Here is a 6,474-nt window from a genome sequence, read left to right as displayed (position 1 = left end):
AAGAGCAGCAGGCTCAGGAGCCGCGTGTGGGCTGCTTTTGGGCTCCAGTCAATTCCTCAGGGCTCAGATGGCACTGCGGGCTTCTTCATTGCCAAGAGGCAGACCGGAGGCCATCCTGAGGAGGACTTTATGTTCAAGTGCAGAAAGCAGAAAGGATTTCCACCCAGGGGCCTAGGCCTTCTGTGGCCCTGGGCAGACTTAGGATTTGGCCTCAGGCAGGACAAGCTCACTGAGAGCAGCACTTTGGTACCTGCGTTCTGTGCATACCAGGCAAGGCCAAGCTGGCTCAAAGAGCAGCCAGCCACCTCTGCAAGGGTGCGCCCAGAGCAGCAGGAACAGCCACCAACCTCACCCACTCAAGGAAGCAGGGATGGCCAGATTCCAACAGACTGAGTGACTGCCACCTGATGGCTGAAGGAGCAGAGGCCTGAGGAAAAGCAGATGGCACTGGGGCTCTACCTCTAGGGTAGAACTGATGTACCATGAGGGGCAGCGAGTGAAGTTGGTGGCTGCTCCACCGGCTCCTGGCACACCCTTGTACAGGTGGCTGGTTGCTCTTTGAGCCAGCTTGGCCTTGCCTGGCATACACAAGCCTCAGTGCAACAATTGTCTTACACATGGAGCCATATAGAGGAAAGGAGTAGCAGGCTCAGGAGCAGGGTGTGTACTCCCTTTAGGGCTCCAGTCAATTCCTCAGGGCTCAGATGGCACTGCGGGCTTCTTGTTGCAAATGAGGAGACCACAGGCCATCTTGAGGAGGACTTTATGTTCAAGCGCAGAAAGCGCTTGGATTTAAACCCAAGGGACTCAGCCTTCTGTGGCCCTGGTCAGAGTTAGAATTTGGGCCTAGGAAGGACAAGATCACTTGGAGCAGCTGGGACCCGTGCATGCAAGGCAAGGCCATCCTGGCTCAAAGACCAACCAGCCACCTCTGCAAGGTTGCACCTGGAGCAGTTGCACCAGCCACCAACCTCACCCACTCAAGGAAGTAGGGATAGCCAGGTCCCAACAGTCGGACTGGCTGCCACCTGATGGCTGACAGAGCAGAGGCTTGAGGAAAAGTAGGTGGCACTGAGGCCTTACCTCTAGGGTAGAAGAAATGAGGTACACTGACCATCAGTGAGTGAGGTTGGTGGCTGGTCCACCGGCTCCTGGCACACCCTTGCAGAGTTGGCTGGTTGCAAGCCAGCTTGGCCTTGCCTGGCATGCACAAGCCTCAGTGCAACAACTGTCTTACAACTGGAGTCCTATAGAGGAAATGAGCAGCAGGCTCAGGAGCAGGGTGTGTGCTGCCTTTAGGGCTCCAGTCAGTTCCTCAGGGCTCAGATGGCACTGCGGGCTTCTTCATTGTGAAGAGGTAGACCACAGGCCGTCTTGAGGAGGACTTTATATTCAAGTGCAGAAAGCAGCCAGGATTTCCACCCAGGGGCCTAGGCCTTCTGTGGCCCTGGCCAGACTTAGAATTTAGCCCCAGGCAGGACAAGCTTACACAGAGCAGTGTCAGTTTCTGGGGCCTGTGCATGCCAGGCAAGTCCAGGCTGGCGCAAAGAGCAACCAGTCACTTCTGCAAGGGTGCGCCTGGAGCAGGTGGTTCAGCCACCAACTTCACCCTCTCAAGAAAGCAGGGATGGCCAGGTTCTGACAGCCTGAGTGACTGCCGCCTGATGGCTGATGGAGCAGAGCGCTCAGGAAAAGCAGTTGGCACTGTGGCCCTACGTTTAGGATAGAAGAAAGGATTTACCATGTCTGGCAGCGAGTGAGGTTGGTGGCTGGTCCACCTTCTCCTGGCACACTCTTGCAGAGGTGGTTGGTTGCTCTTTGAGTCAGCTTGGCCTTGCCTGGCATGCACAAGCCTCAGTGCAACAATTGTCTTACAAAGGGAGCCATATAGAGGAAAGGAGCAGCAAGCTCTGGAGCAGGGTGTGCGCTGCATTTAAGACTCCAGTCAATTCCTCAGGGCTCAGACGGCACTGCGGGCTTCTTCGTTGCCAAGAGTCAGACCACAGGGCATCTTCAGGAGGACTTTATGTTCAAGTGCAGAAAGCAGCCAGGATTGCAATCCAGGGGACTAGGCATTCCGTGGCCCTGGCCAGACTTAGAATTTGACCCCAGGCAGGACAAGCTGACTCAGAGCAGCACATCGGTGTCTGCGGTCTGTGCATGCCAGGCAAGGCCAAGCTGGCTCAAAGAGCAACCAGCCACCTCTGCAAAGGTGCGCCTGGAGCAGGTGCTGATGGAGTAGAGGCCTGAGGACTCTGCCTTCTGTGGCCCTGGGCAGATTTAAAAGTTGGCCCCAGGCAGCACAAGATCACTCGGAGCAGCTGGGGCATGTGCATGAAAGGCAAGGCCATCCTGGCTCAAAGAGCAACCAGCCACCTCTGCAAGGGTGTGCCAGGAGCAGTTGCACCAGCCGCCAACCCCACCCACTCAAGGAAGTAGGGATGGCCAGGTCCCAAAAGCCGGACTGGCTGCCACTTGATGGCTGACGGAGTAAAGGCCTGAGGAAAAGCAGATGGCACTGAGGCCTTACCTCTAGGGTAGAAGAAATGAGGTACACGAGCAGCAGTGGGTGAGGTTGGTGGCTGGTCCACCTGCTCCTGGCACACCCTTGCAGAGGTGGCTGGTTGCTCTTTGAGCCAGCTTGGCCTTGCCTGGCATGCACAAGCCTCAGTGCAACAATTGTCTTACAAATGGAGCCATATTGAGGAAAAGAGCAGCAGGCTCAGGAGCAGGGTATGAGCTGCCTTTAGGGCTCCAGTCAATTCCTCAGTGCTCAGATGGCACTGCGGGCTTCTTCTTTGCCAAGAGGCAGACCACAGGCCATCTTGAGGAGGACTTTATTATATTCAAGTGCAGAAAGCAGAAAGAATTTCCACCCAGGGGCCTAGGTCTTCTGTGGCCCTGACCAGACTTAGAGTTTGGCCTCAGGCAGGACAAGCTCACCTGGAGCAGGTGGAGCAGCTGCCAACCTCACCCACTCAAGGAAGCAGGGATGGCCAGTTTCCAACAGACTGAGTGGCTGCCACCTGATGGCTGATGGAGCAGAAGCCTGAGGAAAAGCAGATGGCACTGGGGCCCTACCTCTATGGTAGAACTGATGTACCATGAGCGGCAGTGAGTGAGGTTTGTGGCTGGTCCACTGGCTCCTGGCACACCCTTGCAGAGGTGGCTGGTTGCTCTTTGAGCCAGCTTGGCCTTGTGTGGCATGCACAAGCCTCAGTGCAACAATTGTCTTACAAATGGAGCCGTATAGTGGAGAGGAGTAGCAGGCTCAGGAGCAGGGTGTGCACTGCTTTTAGGGCTCCAGTCAATTCCTCAGGGCTCAGATGGCACTGCGGGCTTCTTGGTTGCAAATAGGGAGACCACATGACGTCTTGAGGAGGACTTTATGTTCAAGTGCAGAAAGCAGCCAGGATTTCCACCCAAGGGACTCGGCCTTCTGTGGCCCTGGCCAGACTTAGAATTTGGCCCCAGGCAGGACAAGCTCTCTCAGAGCAGCACTTTGGTACCTGCAGTCTGTGCATGCCAGGCAAGGCCAAGCTGGCTCAAAGGGCCACCAGCCATCTCTGCAAGGGTGCACCCGGAACAGGTGGAGCAGCCATCAACCTCACCCACTCAAGGAAGCAGGGATGGCCGGATTCCAACAGCCTGAGTGACTGCCACCTGACGGCTGATGGAGCAGAGACCTGAGGAAAAGCAGATGGCACTGAGGCCTTACCCCTGGGGTAGAAGAAATGATGTACCCTGACTGGCAGTGAGATTGGTGGCTGGTCCATGGGCTCCTGGCACACCCTTGCAGAGGTGGTTGGTTGCTCCGTGAGCCAGCTTGGCCTTGTCCTGCATGCACAAGCCTCATTGTGACAATTGTCTTACAAATGGAGCCATATAGAGGAAATGAGCAGCAGGCTCAGGAGCACGGTGTGCCCTGCCTTTAGGGCTCCACTCAATTCCTCAGGGCTCAGATGGCATTCTGGGCTTCTTTCCTGCCAAGGCTCAGACGACAGGCCATCTTGAGGAAGACTTTATGTTCAAGTGCAGAAAGCAGCCAGGATTTCCACCCAGGGGCCTAGGTCTTCTGTGGCCCTGGCAAGACTTAGAATTTGGCCCCAGGCAGGACCAGCTCACTCAGAGCAGCATGTTGGTGCCTGGGGTCTGTGCATTCCAGGGAAAACCAAGCTGGCTCAAAGAGCAACCAGTCACTTCTGCAAGGGTGCACCTGGATCAGTTGCAGTAGCCACCTACCTCACCCACTCAAGGAAGTAGGGATGGCCAGGTTCCAACAGCCGGACTGTCTGCCACCTGATGGCTGATGGAGCTGAGGCCTGAGGAAAATCGGAAGACACTGGGGCCCTACCTCTAGGGTAGAGGAACTGATGTACCCGACCGGCAGTCAGTGGGGTTGGTGGCTGGTTCACCAGCTCCTGGCACACCCTTGGAGAAGTGGCTGGTTTCTCTTAGAGTCAGCTTGGCCTTGCCCCGCATGCACAAGCCTCAGTGCAATAACTGTGCTACAAATGGAGCCATATAGAGGAAATGAGCAGCAGGCTTAGGAGCAGGGTGTGCAGTGCCTTTGGGGCTCCAGTCCATGCCTCAGGGCTCGTATGGCACTGCGGGCTTCTGGTTTTAAAGAGGCAGACCACAGGCCTTCTTGAGAAGGACTTCATGTTCCAAAACAGAAAGCAGCCAGGATTACCACCCAGGGGACTCGGCCTTCAGTGGCCTTGACCAGACTTAGAATTTGGCCCAAGGCAGGACAAGCTCACTCAGAGCAGCATTTCAGTAGCTGGGGCCTCTGCATGCCAGGTGAGGCCAAGCTGGCTCAAAGAACAACCAGCCACCACTGCAATGGTGCACCTGGAACCGGTGGACCAGCCAGCAACCTCACCTACTGAAGGAAGCAGGGATGGCCAGATTCCAACAGACTGAGTGGCTGCCACCCGATGGCTGATGGAGCAGAGGCCCGAGGAAAAGCAGATGACACTGAGGCCTTGCCACTAGGGTAGAAGAAATTATGTACCTTGACCGGCAGCGAGTGAGGTTGGTGGCTGGTCCACCGGCTCCTGGCACACCCTTGCAGAGTTGGCTGGTTGCTCTTTGAGCCAGCTCGGTCTTGCCTGGCATGCACATACCTCAGTGCAACAATTGTGTTACAAATGGGGCCATATAGAGGAAAGGAGCAGCAGGCTCAGGAGCAGGGTGTGCGCTGCCTTTAGGGCTCCAGTCAATTCCCCAGGGCTCAGATGGCACTGCGGGCTTCTTTGTTGTCAAGAAGCAGACCACAGGCCGTCTGAAGGAGAACTTTATATTCAAGTGAAGAAAGCAGCCAGGATTGCAATCCAGGGGTCTAGGCTTTCTGTGGCCCTTTCCAGACTTAGAATTTGGCCTCAGGCAGGACAACTCACTCAGAGCGGTACGTGGGTAGCTGGGGCCTGTGTATGACAGGCAAGGCCAAGCTGGTTCAAAGAACAGCCTGCCACCTTGGCAAGGGTGTGCGTGTAGCAGTTGGACCAGTCACCAACCTCACACACTGAAGGAAGCAGGGATGGTCAGGTTCCCAAAGCCTGAGTGCCTGCCACCTGATGGCTGCTGGAGCAGAGGCCTGAGGAAAGCAGATGGCACTGAGGCCCTACCTCTAGGATAGAAGAAATGATGTATCCTGAACGGCAGCGAGTGAGGTTGGTGTGCTGGTCCACCGGCTCCTGGCACACCCTTGCAGATTTGGCTCATTGCTCTTTGATCCAGCTTGGCCTTGCCAGGTATGCACAAGCCTCAGTGCAACAATTGTGCTGCAAATGGAGCCAGACAGAGGAAATGAGCAGCAGGCTCAGTGGCAGGGTGTGTGCTTGCTTTAGGGCTCCAGTCCATGCCTCAGGGCTTGTATGGCACTGCAGGCTTCTTGGTTACCTCCACAAGCCATCTTGAGGAGGACTTTATGTTTTAAAATGCAATTCAAATGAGCATAAAACATTTACAGCCTAGGAAAAGGCTTATGGCATTAGAATCCTTATTTATATGATTATTTTGTGTTTTTTTGAGATATGGTCTTTGTCTCTCATCCAGGCAGAAGTGCAGTAATTTTGTCATAATTCACCACCGCCATGAACTCTGAGTCCAATCCATCCTTTTGCCTTGGTCTCCCAACTAGTTGGAGCTGCAAGCATAAGGCACCATGCCTGGCTAGTTTTTTAAATGTGTTTTGTTGTTGTTGTTGTTGTTGTTGTTGAGAGTATGGTATCATTATGTTGCTCTGGCTGGTCTCAAATTCCCAGCCTAATGTGATCTTTCTGCCACAGCCTCCTAAAGTGCTGGAATTACAGGCATGAGCCACCATGCCTAGCATAGAGTATTACATTATTTTCAAAGTCTTATTCTAAGATCCATTTATTGACTTTGGCCTAAATAACTCAATATAATATCTCAGAAACTTTTTTTTGACAAATTTTGGGGCATGATGATGAGAGAAGGGGGTTGAAA

The sequence above is a fragment of the Macaca thibetana genome, chromosome 10 (genome assembly GCF_024542745.1).
Source record: "Macaca thibetana thibetana isolate TM-01 chromosome 10, ASM2454274v1, whole genome shotgun sequence".
Classification (NCBI taxonomy): domain Eukaryota; kingdom Metazoa; phylum Chordata; class Mammalia; order Primates; family Cercopithecidae; genus Macaca; species Macaca thibetana.
The sequence above is the reverse complement of the archived record's forward strand: the minus strand, read 5'-3'. Positions refer to the sequence as shown.